Below are 17,328 nucleotides of genomic sequence, written 5' to 3'. Positions count from 1 at the left end.
GCCAAAAACACTAAGGAAAAATAAGAGAGAGTTCGGCCAAGGCAAGGAAAACATAACTTCTTGAAATTTCATCCCAAAAATTACTTTCTCTTAGTATTCCTACTATATCAAGGGTCCTTTATAACATGGTAAACTTATTTTGGAAGATAGAAGGCTTGTTTGGTTGATTTGAAGCTTTGGTAAAGTGAAGAAGTTGGAAGGAAAAGGTAAGAATTAATCCAATTTCTTTGTGTTATGAAGTTTATTGATGTTGTAGTATGTAGAGATGTGTAAAATTTATGGAAATATGGAAGTTTGCATGGTGGGTTTTACATATGTATAAATCCATGTATATGAAGATTTTGGAGGCAAGATGAATTAAATTTTGTGTAGTATTTTAGTAGTAGTTATGGAGTAGTAGTTATGGTAAAAATTTTATGTTGGAATTGGAAGTTGAATGAATTTATTAAAGTTGGAAATATGGGTTAGGTGATGAAATGGAAAAAAAATTAAGTTTGTATAATTTATTAGTTGTGGTTATGATTTTGGGGATATAAATGAAGTTTAAATGGTGTAAGTTGGTATTAAACTAGTTTGTAGGAATTATGTAATTTGAGTATGATATTATAAGAATATGGAGGTAAATTATTAAAAGTATGGAGTGTTGTTGTTGGTTGTGAAGTTGAAAGAAGGAAATGAATTTGATTATGAAGTTGGAGGAAGAAAATGAATTATAATATTTTTGTTGTATTTATGGAATTTTTGAGTGAAATATGGAATTGATAAAAATTGGATAGCTTACTTAGAATATTTTTCACTTATGATGGAATGAGTTGAAATTAATTATGGATATGAGATATTCATATTTATTTGGAAATGCAAAGTTTGGTTGAAAGTTGTTGCACTAATTGGAAAATTACACCAATTTATGTTATGGTGTGTTAAATTGATTATCGATGGAATTGGTGTTGTTGTTGGCTTGGTTGTTAATATTGTGGCCGAGTTGTAATCTCGGGGTGTCATATATATAGGGGAGATGCTGCCGAAATTTTTGTAGACAAGTATTGGAAAAATTGAATTCTTAAAGTCTTATAAATAGTAATTGGTAAATGTGACCAATTGTAGATTTTGGAGGAAACGGGAATTGAACTTGGACAACCGTAAAAGGCCAAAAAGGTATGTAAAGCTTTACATTTTCTTCTCTTGGCATGTCCTTAATGTAATAGGAGTGAATACGAACCTCGGGGATCACTCTACTCTTCGGAATCGACGCTCGAAAATTTCCCTTTTCTATTCAATAGAATTGAATTAGGTAATTATGAATAGTTTTGGAAAAATTGTCTAAACTTCTAGATTTTGCACAAATGAATTCCGAATACCTTGAAACTCTTCTAAATAATGTTATGAAGTCTAACGCACGTGATTTGTATACGCCACTTCATTTGACCGAGGTGGGCCCCACTATTCCGAATTTTTCTTCGTTATTCCGTTTGAATTACGGTAGGTAGAATTTGAAAGAAACTCTTTGCTATGCTTCCTAATATTATATGAATAATTATTCCGTTAATTCCCATAATATATTTAGAAGTACGGAGATGATTCGGAAAATATTATTTTTACGTAGACTATTGTGATATTGAAAGTACTTATACTATTATTATTATTCAAGTTTCCTTTTACGATTTGTTATCGAAATTATGCCATCGAGTCTGTATAAATGTTTTGTAATTTAAATTGCATTTAGTTTCTCACTACTCCACTCGTGGATGCCTCAATGCTTCTTTCACTGAGCCTGGGCCAGGATATGTTTTCGTGCGTATTTCTCTGCATTGTTCGCCGTGTCCCGACGTGAGGGGGCAGGTATGACATGTACATGGGGTGGTAAATGTTATGCCACGGAGTTATGCTGTGCCATGTACATATATGTTTATGATATGATATGATTTGATATGGCCATCTGATATGATATGATTTGTTACGGAGATATTCCCTACTCTGGTGTTATGATGTGCCGTGGTGCCGATGATGGGAGGGCAACCACACTTTGTTCACCGAGTCCCATGACATGGGGCTGGATATGGCATATGTATTTGCATATATGATTTGGGATTATGATAAGTATTTTGAAATTCTGAACATTTATTTTGTTTTCTGTACATACTATTCCGATTATGATTTTAATTTATTACAATTCATGCTTTACATATTCAGTACATTTTCCGTACTGACCCCCTTTCTTCGGGGGGCTGCGTTACATGCCCGCAGGTACCGACGTTCGTTTTGCTGAGCCGCCTGTTTAGGACATCTGCTGTGTTATTGACAGTGCTCCCTTGTTCGGAGCTTGTATTTTGGTACTGACTTGATCTCTGTATATTTGGATATTTTGATCAGGGGTACGACGGGACCCTGTCCCGTCATATGACTATGCTATCATCTGTAGAGGTCTGTAGACAGATTTATGTTGTGGGTTTTGTATATATGGTTTGGGTTTTGTGTGTTTTGTGACGGCCTATCATCCCTCGTGCCTACATCTATTTTTTTTGATCTATTTAGCAATTTTTTTTTCACTACCTTTGTTTATTCGGTCAAAAGGCTAATTTGGGATAAGGGTACGTTTGGGTGCTCAATTCGGGCACCAGTCACGGCCTACGGGGTTAGGTCGTGACATCTCCAGGTCAAGGATTGTTCTTCAGTAGCAATCCTTCTTTTTCCATTCTTGCTTTCTGCGATGCCGATTGGGCCTCATGTATGGATACAAGAAGATCTGTCAGTGGGTATTTTATAAGCATGGGTGGCTCTCCGATTTCTTGGAAATCCAAGAAACAAATTTCAATATCACTTTCATCTGCGGAAGCAGAATATAGATCAATGCGACGAGTTGTTGCTGAAGTCACATGGTTGAATCGTCTTCTTCGAGATCTATCAGCTCCGCCAAAGCTACCAATCCCGGTCCATTCTGATAGTCAATCGGCACTCCACATTGCTAGAAACCCTGTGTTTCATGAACGCACAAAGCACGTCGAACTTGACTGCCACTTTGTGCGCCAACAGTTCACTGCAGGTCTCATTTCTCTAAATTTCGTTCCATCTGCATCTCAAGTTGCAGATATCTTCACAAAGCCTTTATCAGGACCAGCTCACAATACCATTCTTCGCAAGTTGGGGGTTAATTCTCTCCCCTCCAACTTGAGGGGGATGTTGGAATAAAGAGAAGAGAAGACAAAGAGAAACAACTTGCTGAAAATTATGCAAACTAGTATGGGTTTATTGTTAATATAACTAGTATGGGTCTTTATTGTTGTTTATCTTTTATGGGTTTTATTGTTATTTTAACTAGTATGGGCTTTTATTGTTTTTTTATCTTTTATATTTGTATATATAGACATGAAGATTGTAGAGGGTAGATCATCAAAAAAAAAATATCAAAAATCTGTATTCATTTTATACTTTCTTTCAGAAATTCTCTCAAGTTTCATGCACACATACTACAATTAGGAGTACTTAGAATATTGCACCGCCAAGAACCCTGGTTCTCTTATTACATAAGAATGTAAAATGCTGCTGCACTGTATTTTACTAACAATAAGAAAATACTCCTAAGGGTAATCGTTTTCAACAATGAAGGCTCTGTTGTTAATAAAGACTCTGTTATCCCAGTCTAAAAAGAAACTTGGACCAATATGTCGAATTTACCACATCAATGATCAAACCACACTGTAAACACCCAAATAAAGCTACAGGAACACCAGCACAAGAAGCAATGAGCTTTGGTTCCCAACCCGTATGATTACTATATACCAAAAAGAAGGTTGTTGCACAAGCCAAGAGCATACTAATTATCGAGACAAACAGCGTTGTGAGTCCTAATAGTAACCTGGCAGGCAATGACACAAGAAAATCGTTTTCAGCATAGCGAGATATCAGAATGAACAAGAACATAATGATGGAAACAATTGAGCTGAATAGTGCCACTGCCTCTGATATGACAAAGATCCTAAATCCATTCAATTTTAGCAATATTGGAATGCCATTATCAGCGTTATTACCGCCTGGCACAGTGAAACCAGCAGCAAACACCATTATGGCGATCAAAGTTGCCACAATCATACAAGAATTCGCAGTGTGTTTCATCCAGCTTTCCCCTTCTTTTAGTAATAGCTTGTGCTCTTCTGTGAATAATTCCCTAGGGGATTTCCCATCCTTGTTTGTGACCCTTTGCAATATAGATGGTACAATTTTCTACACTTCCTAGCCAATTAGTAATCAGTCATTCCGCAGTGTGAAATTTACTTTTAGGTAACTCTCACCTTGAACCACAACATCTCTCTTTGCATTTGAAGTGCTGTTCCATAAACCCTGAGAAATGATTGTGGCATAATCTTCTCTTCTTCCTGTTGACGTATTGACCAGCTCATTATTTAAATAATGATAATTAACCTAAACTACGGGACTTTTGTTAGGTTTAAGTGGAGTGTAAATGGGAAAGAATGGAAAAGAAGAATTAGGAAATGTGGGGAACCAAATAAAGGAAAAATGAAAAATCATTTCTTCTCATTGGTAGAAAAAAGGAAAAGTCTTATCCTTATATTAGGAAAGATTTCCTTTTAACTCATAAAGAGTTAAAGTAGAGGGTGACCCCTTGCGCCGTCGTCGCTTGGTCGGCTCAGACTCTGTGATTGATTGGTAATTTTTTAGACAAAATTTATTTATTAATCTCATTATTTGATTTTCTTTTTCTGAATATTAGTTCAGTATTAATTCGGAATTATTAATTAATTAATTTGCGGATTAATTTGAATTAATTAAATTCACAGAATTAACTAAAATAATCGAAATAACTAAAAACGGGATTTATTTTAAATTTCGCGGAAATGTTTTGAAAGGACCTGTTCCTTTCCGAAAAGACGCTTCCCTCCCAAAAGACATTGTGCCTATTCTGAACAGATGAGACTGTTCTGGACAAGCATATTCTAACCCATTGTTGGCTATAAATAGAGAGGCTTTCTCTCAGTTTTAGACATCGAAAAAAATATTCTCTTCTACATATATTTTCTTATGAACAAAGTTGTGTTTTTGTGTGATTACGTTGCTGTTTTTCCTGAGTTCGTTGATATTATCGAAGTTTGAGGTATCGCTACTTCTTTAATGTTCTATCTGTTTTATCATAGAAAATAATCCATAATCTTGGGTACAGTGAGAAGATTAAATTTCTTAAGAACACAAAGTGAATTCTGTGGATTCGAATTCTGTTTTATTTTTCATATTTAGTGTTTCTGATTTACTAACCTTAATGCTGGAGGAATAACAACTTTTGGTTATACAATATTTCTTGTATCATGTTAAATTGGAACGAAGCAAGTGTATATATAGTATAAAAAGATTGTAAAAGAGAGAGGGGAAATACCTTAACAGACTGTGTCTCTGTTATGTGTCTAATCTCAACATTATTATCAGCATTAGGAGGCACAGTCTGGACTTCCATCTGTCCAGTTTTCTGTTCACGGATTGCCTGCGCTAACAATTTCCAGCCAAATGTAGAATGCTATTGCCATCATCATCAAGCATTTGAATAGCTAAGGTTTTAATTTCTCCTATTTGGTGTATAAGACTGAAGACTTTTGCCTCTCGATATAAAAGTGCAACATGAAAAATGGTCCAGTTTTGATTGTCAGCTTGCCATATGAGTTCAGGATGACTGCGAATAACCACAACTAAAAACTCTATATCTCGCTTTTGTTGGAGGAAGCACCACAATTAAAGTTTGATATGATAATAAATAATAAAAATAAATTTGACACAAAATTTTTACATGGAAACCACTGGAACAGATAGAGGGAAAAAATCACAGGGTAGATGGATTTTACTATGATAATATGAGAGTACACTGCTCTCAAATACAAGGAGAAAACAAAAATAAACACTTCTCTTTTGTAAAGGGAATAACTCACTAAAGAGACAATCAAGACTACAATATTTATCTTGGTGTATAACTCTGTTTGTGTTCTTACTCTTTTGGATTGTATTTTTGTGGAATAATCTAAATGAGGGCAAAAGGCCTTTATTTCTAGGAAACGGAAAACGCGTAAAAATACGCATTTTCGTGTAAAATACATATTTTTTTGTCAAAAATTATTAAAGAATACAATAACTTTTGAAATGCGTAAAATACACGTTTTCTTCTTGAACGATGCATGTGCATCCCTTTTTGACTTTCTTGCAGCTTTTACAGCAGAATGGAGCAATTTTTCCTTTTCCACTATTTAGCTCCAATAGCTTATACACTTCTTTGACACTCCGCCCAAAGCTCTTCAAGTAGTATACCAGCTTGTTTTGCCCCTACATATCTTTCTTCCATTAAATGAAATCTGAACGCTAAAGTTCGAAGCAATTTTAGCACTACAAACGACTGATATTAAGATTGTTTTCACACAAAATAATGAGACATTGATATTATTACAACTTGTATTGATACAAAAAGGTTTAAAACACTGGACACTTGAATTTTCTAGACGGACAAATATATGATCTTGAGCTACACAGGTGGGTTATGGGTAATCAATTTTTAACATTTAATCTTTTAATCAATCAGTTGACTTAGCTACAACGAAGGATAATTACCAGTTGGTTGTTTCCAGTCAAGTAATTATCTCAAATTCCTTATGAAAAATTAAAGAAATGTCTAATTAGTTTTTAAGGTTGGCTACCGTCTCCTAATTAATTGCATATAAACAATATCTAATTATCGAGACAAAAAGTCCCCCATAGCGATCAGCAATTCCAAAAGAATTGGATTTATGTTACTTCTGATTAATTGCATATAAAAAACTAGTGCAACAGCACATGTATCAAAGAAATATGAGCCAAAATTATTGAGTTCGTAGGAGCATATAACTTGTGTTGGATTTTAAAAGTTGTGATGAAAGGTTGTGACTTTTTCGAAGAGATGCCAACTTTTTATATTATTGTAACAATAATACAATATTTTTTTCTATATTATTAGTGATTTATTTGAATTTATTTGTAGAATTATTGAAAAAAATTACTTTTGCTTAGTTTCTTAATAATAAAATCAGAAAATTGAAGATACATGAGATATATGTACTCCTAGTAGGTTCATGGGACTTGCGCCCCGTATTTCGGAGCTTACACCTCGCCTTATGCTACATAAAATGTCTCGCTTCGCATCCAACCTTTTAAAATATTGAAGCTTAAATTGCACACATATGCATGAGGAATTAAAATTTCTTAGCCACTTACAAAATGAATAGTAGAAAATAGTCTTTTAAGTACTTTTATATATAAAAATATAGATATCTTATGTGTAAAAATCAAGATCTCTCGTAAAAAACACATAAAAATTTTCAAAAAATTGTAAGTGATCTACAAAACTAATTCTTCTAAATTTTACCTTGAAATTTAAATTTTTATAATAATGTTTATTTATTTTTAGATATTTGGCGATAAATGGCCAATGAATGCTATATATTTGAGATCTTTAATTGTACGCTTGGCAAATCAATATCTTATTTTGTTCAAAAAAAAAACATTTATTACTCTTATTAGAAGAAACAAATGGAAATAAAGAAATAAGAACCACGTCGTTTCACTTTCTCATTATTTGTTAATAGTTGACTTAGTAGTAATAATTCGACATACTTTTAGCCCTACTGCTCTTTTTCTATATGATCTATGTACATTAATCCCAATTATTTATTGCCTAAGACTGACCTAATTTTTTTTAATGACAAAAGATCATGTGGCTGCTTTTGGCATTTATTGAATTATTAGATGAACATCGACAATGATATTATATTAAAGAAAGAACAATTAATTCGATGTACGGTATCAAGATCTATAAATCCATTATTAAGTGATTAACATGAACATAACAGGAAAAAAATAATTGAAACTTTATGTAATTACTTTTGACTTTACTATTCATAGTGTCAAACTTCCACGATCCTCCAATAATATTAAGTGCTCAGTTTTTGGTAGATATTCAATAAAATCTTATTAAAATATTTCATTATCACTAATAGATCTAGATGTCACTGCACCAATAGTTTTTAAATTAATTCAACTCTGGAGTCTAATTACAACCAATATAGTGATTTGATTCTTGGTCAGATAGATATTTAGTTGCATCTTATGTATACTTTCTCCGTTCCTATTTATATGACTTCCTTACTAAAAAAGATATTCTTTAATGATTGTCATTTTACTAAATCAATACATAAATAACACTATTCTTCTTATTTTACCCTCGAGAGTTATTAGTTTGAAGGTCAAATCCATCAGTGACCTCCTAAAGTTGGCACCAACTTTCACTTAGACACCTCAACTAAATTTTGTTCATTCTAGACACCCCATGTCGGATTCCGCTGTGTCATTTTGACACTTTTTTATATTTTTAAAATCAGATTAAGCGCGTATATTCAAACACCTCTTATGTGGAAAAATAAACGAATCAATATGAGACACGTGGATTTTTTAAAAAAAAAAACAAACAAACTCACTTTTACTTTATTTTTTCCCCTCCAATCAATACCAAACCCCATGCCCCCGCCCCTTTTCTTCTTCTTATGCCTTCTTCCCCTTCTCATTTGTTCTTCTCTACCAAGAAGGTAAGAACAGGGGTTAGTTCACAAAATAAAATAAATTGGAAGAATAAGTTAAATTCTATCAAATCGAGAAGTTTTTGTATGACATTTGAAAGAAGTTGATTTCTTATGCTGCTTTGATTGGGATTTACAATGATGGATATGTAAAAGAGATTTCTTTTATTTTTATTCAAGTGAAGGTTCTTTATTTCTTTATTTCTTTTTTTGTTCTCTTGAAATCAGTTTTATTTCTTAATTTCAATGGGGACGGTAAAAATGTAAATCATTTTTTTCATTTGAAAGAAATTGATTTCTTTTTTTGTTTTCTTGAAATCAGTTTTGTTTCTTAATATGAATCAAGATGCAAATTTGATTTTCAAAGAAGATGAAAGAATCAAAGAATGTAACCTAATTTAATTTGTAGAATTTTTTAAAAAGTTGTGTGGTTGATGGAAAGTGGTGAAAGGTAGAGAAGATGGAAGGGAGAAAGAGTGATGAAGAAGAAGGAAAAAATATATATTTATAAAAAAAAAGTCTCTCGCGCGCTCAAAATTCGTGCAACACACATACTAAGCTGAGTCAGCGAAAAGTGTCAAAATGACACAATGGGGCTTGACATTAGATGTGTAAAATGAACAAAATTTAGTTGAGGTGTCTAAGTGAAATATGGTTCCAACTTTAGGTGGCCACCGATGGGTTCGGCCTAGTTTGAAAGTATGAATTTGACCAACATAGAAAAACTAAATGATTAAATGCCTTCGCTCAGATAATCGAGGCGAGTATACTTACAAGGAGTTCGATTCCTATTGCAAGAGACAAGGGATTCAACATGAGAAGATGGTCCCACGCACCCCACAACACAATGGAGTAGCCGAGAGAATGAACCGGACAATCATGGAAAGAGTCAGAAGTATGATCAGTATGACAAAGCTGCCTAAGCCATTCTAGGGAGAAGTTGTTTGCGTCGCCTGCTACCTAATTAACCGGTCACCATCAACCCCGTTGAATTTTGAGGTTCCAGGGTAAATATGGTTTAGTAAGAATCCCTCATATTCTCATTTAAGGGTATTCGGTTGTTTAGCACATGCACATGTATCCAAAGAGCTCAGGAGGAAGCTTGATGGTAGAACTATACCATGTATCTTCATAGGCTATGGAGATTAAGAATTTGAATATAGATTATATGATCCAATTAAAGAAGACGGTGATCAGAAGTAGGGATGTTGTATTCTACGAAAACCAGGCAATAAAAGACATTGAAAAGCCCACAATGTCTCATGAAAAAAATTCCAGTGCCCAGAAAGTTGGTCCAGAACTACTACCATTGCAGTTTGCCACAAATAGCATATGGGAGCAAGAAGCAGTACCAGAAGTAGAACAGGAGGATGTTTGGCGGGGGGGCACAAACCCCTCCAGAAGCTATAGAACCATCATAGGGGAACGATGATGGTACACCTCCTGAAGCCAATGATCATATGCCTTTTTTGAAATGACTTTCATAGCCTTGTTTGTTAAGAGTTATACCTGATATTAGATTTAGCCGAAGATATGGCACATAACGGACATCCTTCAGTATCATTGTACTCCCGATATTTGTTTATATTTTGATATCACCAATTTCAACTATCTCACAAGAAGAAGTGTTCCCCATTTTCACTGCTCCAAAATCTCTTTCTTTGTATGTTGTGAAGAGATCCCTTTGGGATGTGACGTAGTATGATGTTGCAATATCTATCACTCATTCGTTATCTTTTTGACTTAAGACGTGAAGGCATGTCTCTTCTTGGATGGAACAAATGGCTACCTCTCTGTGGGTAGTGACTAATGCATCTCCATCCTTCTCCTTCAACTGCCCCTTCTCCTTCTGCAGATCTTCTTTAAATGGTCATTTATTCCACAGTGGTAGCACTTATATGATAGGTTCGTACCATATGTGGATTTTCCCCTATCTTTCTTCTGACTCTCATCTTATCTTTACTTTTTTCTTGTTGTCTCCCTCTTTCTATAATAAGGGCATGCGACTCACCATGATCGATGTCTTTTCTTCTGGCCTCTTCATTAAATAAGGCATCTTTGATTATAAACATGGTTAGATTTTCATCGGGAGCTGAATTACTGAGAGAGAATACCAACGTCTCTAAGCTATCAGAAAGAGAACTAAGAAGTAGTAGGACTTGCAACTCATCCCCAAGCGGCATGTCAACAAATGATAATTGATTTATCAAGCTATGAAACTCACTAGTATGCTCGGCAACTGAAGTTTCGTGCTTTAACTCCAAATTTACCAAATGCCTCATCAATAGGGCTTTGTTCCAAGCAGTCTTGGCTTGATACATCCATTCTAACTTCATCTAGAGGGCATACGCATCTGTTTCTTGTGCAATATGATGAAAAACGCTATCGTCAATCCATTGTTGAATTTGATCGATAGTTTTCATGTTTAGTTTCTTTCACTCTGCTTCTTTGGTGGAATCAAGGTTCTTTTTCTTTTCTTCTATTGAATCATACAAATCTTTACAACTGAGGAGATCTTTCATCTGTGGTCTCCATAATGTGTAATTTGTGACAGTAAGTTTTGTCATAGCTCTAGATGATGATGACTCTTTCATTATATCTTAAAAATGGCTTGTTCAAAATTTGAAGCAGAATCTCACCAAACAGAACTCACCAATATGTCTGAAATGGTGAAAAATGATAGGATTGACTCTTCTTGAGTCAAAATTGGGCCACCAGAAAATTTTCAAATTTACACCAAATAATTAGGGTTAAATTGAAAATATACTAAACATTTGGGGTAGAATTATAATTTTAGTAACTCCAGGGGTTATTTCATAAATTTTAAAAAAATTATGATAACTGGGTGTTGACGTGGCACTGACTGGGTGTGATGTGACATCTACATGGCAGGGTGATTGGGCACTGAGGTGGTGCTGACGTGGCAGGTACTGCTCACCTTCTTTTTCCTCTCAACAGAAAACCAAAAAAAAACAGAGCAAACTTTAAATGACTATAATTTCTTTGTTTTAGCTTCGTTTTACCTTCGGAAAATTATATTGAATTCGTATCAACATAAGAAATCTAATAAAGTGATCGAAACATACCGATGATCAAGTTTTCAAAGAAACCCAGCTTTGGCTTAAAATTTTTGTGTTCCGATATATTTTGACAAACACAGAACCAAGGGCTTTGTTACCACTTGTTGTGATTCTCTGATCACTATGAAGAATATTTGGGAGGAAAAACAACTCTATTTTACAAGAATAGAATTACAGAGAATTTGCACCAAGAATTTCTCTCTACAAAAAAAACCTCACCAAACACTCTGTTCTTCTCACAATCTCTTCCTAGATTGTATTTTGTGTGTTGATTTACAAGTGAAACATAAGACTCTATTTATATCCTTAAAAATGTTGTTGGTGGCTAATTTTTAACAATGGTGGCTGATGGCTTCAACAACGGTGTGCTGCTTCTAGAATTGTGGGCTTATAGAATGGCTGCTGAACATATCAATTCTCCCCATTCAGTTGCATTCCAACACAGCTACTATCTAAAAGTTATTCCAACTATGTCTCTGCACAGCTCTAACTATTCTTGAGTGACCAATTTTGTCAATATATCTGCTAGATTCTCCTTCGTATGGATCTTAACTAGTTTCAACAGTTGTTGATCCATCACCTCGCGTATTCACTAATAGCGAATGTCGATATGCTTTATCCGAGAATGATACATTGAGTTTTTGCTTAAATCAATAGCACTTTGACTATCACAACGTATCTTATACTCTATTTGATTTATCCCTAGTTCTTGAAAAAATTGCTTTAACCATAACATTTTTTTACCAACTTCCGCTACAACAATATACTCTACTTCAGTTGTGGATAGTGTAACACACTTCTATAATCTTGACTGCCATGACTCAGCTCCCCCTACAAATGTATAAACATATCCCGAGGTTGATTTTCTACCATCAGGATCTCCGTCCATATCTAAATCTGTATAGCCTTTCAAGACTGGATCAGCTCCCCCAAAGCACAGACTTGATTTTGAAGTACCTTTAAGATACCTGAGAATTCACTTAACTACCTCTCAATGTTTCTTTCCAGTATTAGAAAGAAAATGACTAACCACACCTACCGTATGTGCGATATCTGGCCTCATGCAAACCATGACATACATCAGACTTCCAACTGCTGGAGAATACGGAATTGTAGACATCTCCTCAATCTCTTTCTTGGATGAGGGGCACAAATTCTTGCTCAACTTAAAGTGATTTGCCAAAGGGACACCTACCGATTTGGCATTACTCATATTAAACCGTTTAATCACCCGTTCAATATAATTTTCTTGAGATAGACATAACTTCTTGTTTCTCCTATCTCGAGTTATCTGTAATCCCAAAATTTATTGAGCTGGACCTAAGTCTTTCATTTCAAAGGACTTAGAGAGTTCTTTCTTCAACAGTCTGATTTTTGTTGCATCTTGTCTGACGATCAACATGTCATCCACATAAAGTAGAAGTACAACAAAATTGTCATCCAAAAATCTCTGAATGTAAACACATTTATCTGCAACGGTCATTTTATATCCTTGACTTACCATGAATGAGTGAACCTTTTTGTACCGCTGCCTCAGTTCTTGCTTTAGGCCATATAAGTTTTTTCGTAAGCTTATAAATGAGGTTTTCTTTTTCTGAAACTTTAAAACCTTTTGGCTGCTCCATATAGATTTCTTTATTTAGATCTCCATGAAGAAATGTTGTCTTGACATCCATTTGTTCAAGCTACAAATTCAAACTGGCTACCAATCCAAGGATGATACAGATTGAAGTCAATTTAATAACTGGTGAAAATATTTCAACAAAGTCAATTCCCATTTTCGATAGGAATCCTTTGATTACTAACCAGGCTTTGTGCTTCACCACCTTTCTGTTGCCATCTTTCTTGAGCTTGAATACTCATTTGCTCTTTAATGCCTTTTTTCTTGTGGAAGTTTCACAATCTCATAAGTATTTTTTTGTAAAGAGTTCATCTCTTCGGTCATTGATTGCAACCATTTTTCTTTATCCTTATGGGATATAATTTCATGGAAACTCTACCAAAGAAGAAATATACCAATATATAAGTGCTCACCCAATTTCCTTAGTATGAGGCCTTCCAAAAATAAATATGTGAGGACTTAGCCCAAAGCAGACAATAGCATACTAATATGGAGTTAGGGGGTGGTATGTGCGGTCACAACATGTGGTATCAGAGCAAGGTTCGTGTGTGTCGGAGTAGTGGATTGCGGTTTGTGAGAAATTTTCGGTGTGACAACAAGACTAGAGATCTGCAGGGGTGCCTCGTGTCGAAAGTCTTCCTGTCAAGTAGTGGTCCAGGCAGCGTATCCCATTGGATGATAACGGCGGTGCAAAATGATTTGACAGATCAGATGGTGTGACCTAGCGATTGGAGATCTGCAGTTGATGCCTTGTGTCGAAAGTCTTCTTGTCAAAATGGTGGTCAAGCAGCGTATCCCACTGGTTGGTAGTGGCGGTGCAAGATCATTAGCAGATCAAATTTATTATCGCTGAAGGGGAGGTTACGAATTGTGTGGTATTGATTTGAGGGAAGGATTGTTGGGTAACAAACCCATCCCACATCGGATGGAGAAGAAGAAATGTACCAATATATAAGTGCTCACCCAACTCCATTAGTATGAGGCCTTCCAAAAATAAATCTGTGAGGTCTTGGCCCAAAGAGGATAATACCATACTAATGTGGAGTTAGGGGGGCGGTACACGCAATCACAACAGTTCATTAATTAATTAAAATAAATTAATTTATGTTCATATATTAAAAACTAACTTCAAGAGAACACTAAATAAGAATACAATCATAAACTACCTGGTTTCTTGAGAGACGTGAAATTTAAAATGGTGACATATAAACAAGAAGGAAGTATAACATATTAGATCTTCATCTAATGTCTCTGCATGACTCATGAATAGCTAAAATTGTACTCACTACCCAATCACTATCAAGTAGTGATAGTTCAGCTATCAAATTACTCTCACATACACTCAAAACTTCAATTTTAAAAGTGATTCTTTCTGACATGAATTCGAATTATTTAGATCTTAAGTTTCAGACATAAGATAATCAGAAACAAACCAATTAAATTGAAATCATGCATGTACAACAAGCCAAACATAAAATATATGTGAATTCTCGATTAGGGTTTTGAATTTTTAATGTTTTATTAGTTTAATAAATTTGTAAAAATAACATGAAGACTTAATGAGAAATAAAGGGGGGAAAAATAAATAAACCTATTTTTTCCCTCTACCCCTAATGGGGAAAGAGAAAATGAAAAATTCAAAAGAAAAATTTTCTGTTTTTGGACAGATAAGAGTGAAATCTTTGATCTTATCAATGAGAAGATTATTGCTTAAGAAAAAAAATTAGATTTATGTTGTACATCATCTTACATCATCATATGAAAATTCAATGAAGGTAGACACTAATTATACAAATACGTCATGCATGCAAACATTATTTAGAAACTTGAAAAAAGAAATTAGAACTAAAATAAAATTACAACTATATGGATTTCCATCATCAATTTTTGTGGGTCCTCAAGCATGTGAACACTCTTTAAGCTACAATAATTAGAGAAAAATATATAATTCTAAAATATTGTCACAATTTTTAGTTAGAAATTTATTGTGACAGTATATGAACCTACATATATTAATTAAATAAATATCTTGTCTCTTTTTCTTATCTTTGTATTTCTTTTATTATGGGATTAAAATAATCTCAACCCATGACGGGTTTGAATTTGTTTGCTAGCACCACTTCCTGTCTGTTAACTAATATATTATATTAGAAGAAGATATAAAGATAAATCTTTTTTTGTATGAGTAGTTTACACATTTGTATATGATATTTTAATTATTCATTTATATGTTGTGATTGATTCGTTTGTATTACAGTGAATATCACTTATGAAATTTATTTTTTCAAATTGTATGAGAAATTTGTTTTATTCAAAAAAGTATTTTAAGAACATTTTGACTAATCGAATATGAGAAAATTGAAAAAATATTTTTTTGAAAAACACACACGTATTTTTATTTTTATTTTGATATTTACTTAATTCCATGTAGGTGGAAATATTCCCACTAAATTAAATAATACGAGAATTGTTAATACAAAAATGGTAGGTTCTAATAACATCACATGAATTACACAATATTGGTAGGCCTAATTAGATTGGACACTCAAAATCTACGACCATACTTTTTCCTTTTTTATTTATGTTTTTTGCTAAAGGGAAAAACATAATATGATCAATCATTTGCAAATCGTGTTAAATCCTAAAGTCATCCTCTTAATACCTATTTAGTGGCTTTACTGATGATAATACATTATTCAACTTTTTTTTTTTTTCGTCTTTTTTTCTTTAGTTTAATCTTTTAATTGATCGATTAATAACTAAGGATTATTTGCTTCATAATTAAATGTCAAGAAAGCATTCTTCATAAAATTGTACGGAGTAAATAAATGAATGAGACAATGACACATGACAGCTATGATAATCAGTATGAAAAAACAATCAATTTAGCTCCAAATTAATTAAAATATTGAATATGTAATGTCGAATCATTATAGATTTAAAATCGTGATATCTTCGCTAATGGTTACTTGCTTGACTATTATACGCATGTTTGACTTCTACTGACTTGCGTAGAACCCTTAGAAAAGAGTTATGATAGTGCAATTTGAAAAGAATTTTTTCTTTACTTTCTATTCACCTTCTTAAACTTGAACGAACAAGTCAATTAAAAAAAATATTAGGTATTTCTTAGAAAAAAATCTTAGTGTAATTCTTCATATCTTAAGCAATTATTATCTAGAGAGTTACTTTTTTTATATTTTTTAAATTTGATAAATTACGATTATAAAGTTACATATTGTTTTGTCATCTTACTCAAACAGTGTTAAGAAAAATGTTTTTTTCATGGAAAACTACATAAATTAGATCCATTAAAATTATTTATTTAAATTAGATCTAACTTAAATTATTTATGTGTCTACCCTACTTTCTCTTTTCTTATATATTGCATAACGGCAGTATCACAATTATAAATTAATCATCTATGATACACCGTCGGTATATTGATATCATATCAGTATCATATAGAACTGAGCTTAATCTTCTGTAATACTCCATCGATATATTGATACCTTATCGGTATCATATAAGATTAGATTCTTTTTTAAGAAATAAATAAGAAACAATTAAGAGAAAATTATGAAAGTCATAATCTTATTTATTAAACTCTAAAATAGTAGAAAATATATTTTTATAATTGTTTTTCTCTTTTTGCAATTTTTTTAAAAATTGTATCTAAATTATGACTCTTTTTTTAACTGTTTTTAAATTAAAATATTAAAAAATTAAAACAAACATCAATATGTATGATACAGTGAGAGTATGTAGATATACTGTAATAGTATAGGAGTAATCTCATCAAAGGATTAAAACAAATATTAATGAAAACACTGATGGTATCAAGGAGAAAGAAATAGTCTTTCAATGAAGACGCTCTTCAATTACTCTCTAATACCATCAGAATACTATAATATACTTATGATGATATCAGAAAAGAAAAAACGGATGAACGTTGATATCAACGCACAAATTTAAAATAAAAAAAGATATGAAAATAATGAGGCATTTAAAAAAAAAAAAAATTACTTTGTTA

General features: G+C 33.1%; 1 long non-coding RNA gene and 1 pseudogene across 1 annotated transcript; one reads left to right on the top strand and one right to left on the bottom strand.

Moving 5' to 3' along the window:
* LOC129873918 (uncharacterized) lies at positions 1–2,010 on the top strand. Its single transcript, XR_008762811.1, has 3 exons — positions 1–206; positions 1,105–1,155; positions 1,724–2,010. It is a non-coding gene; the product is annotated as an uncharacterized LOC129873918 (long non-coding RNA).
* Positions 2,011–3,627: 1,617 nt separating this feature from the next.
* Positions 3,628–10,915, bottom strand: LOC129872582 (ankyrin repeat-containing protein NPR4-like; annotated as a pseudogene).
* Between the last annotated feature and the right edge of the window lie 6,413 nt (positions 10,916–17,328).

The sequence above is a fragment of the Solanum dulcamara genome, chromosome 11 (genome assembly GCF_947179165.1).
Source record: "Solanum dulcamara chromosome 11, daSolDulc1.2, whole genome shotgun sequence".
NCBI classification, from domain to species: Eukaryota; Viridiplantae; Streptophyta; class Magnoliopsida; order Solanales; family Solanaceae; genus Solanum; species Solanum dulcamara.
The sequence above is the reverse complement of the archived record's forward strand: the minus strand, read 5'-3'. Positions and strand labels throughout refer to the sequence as shown.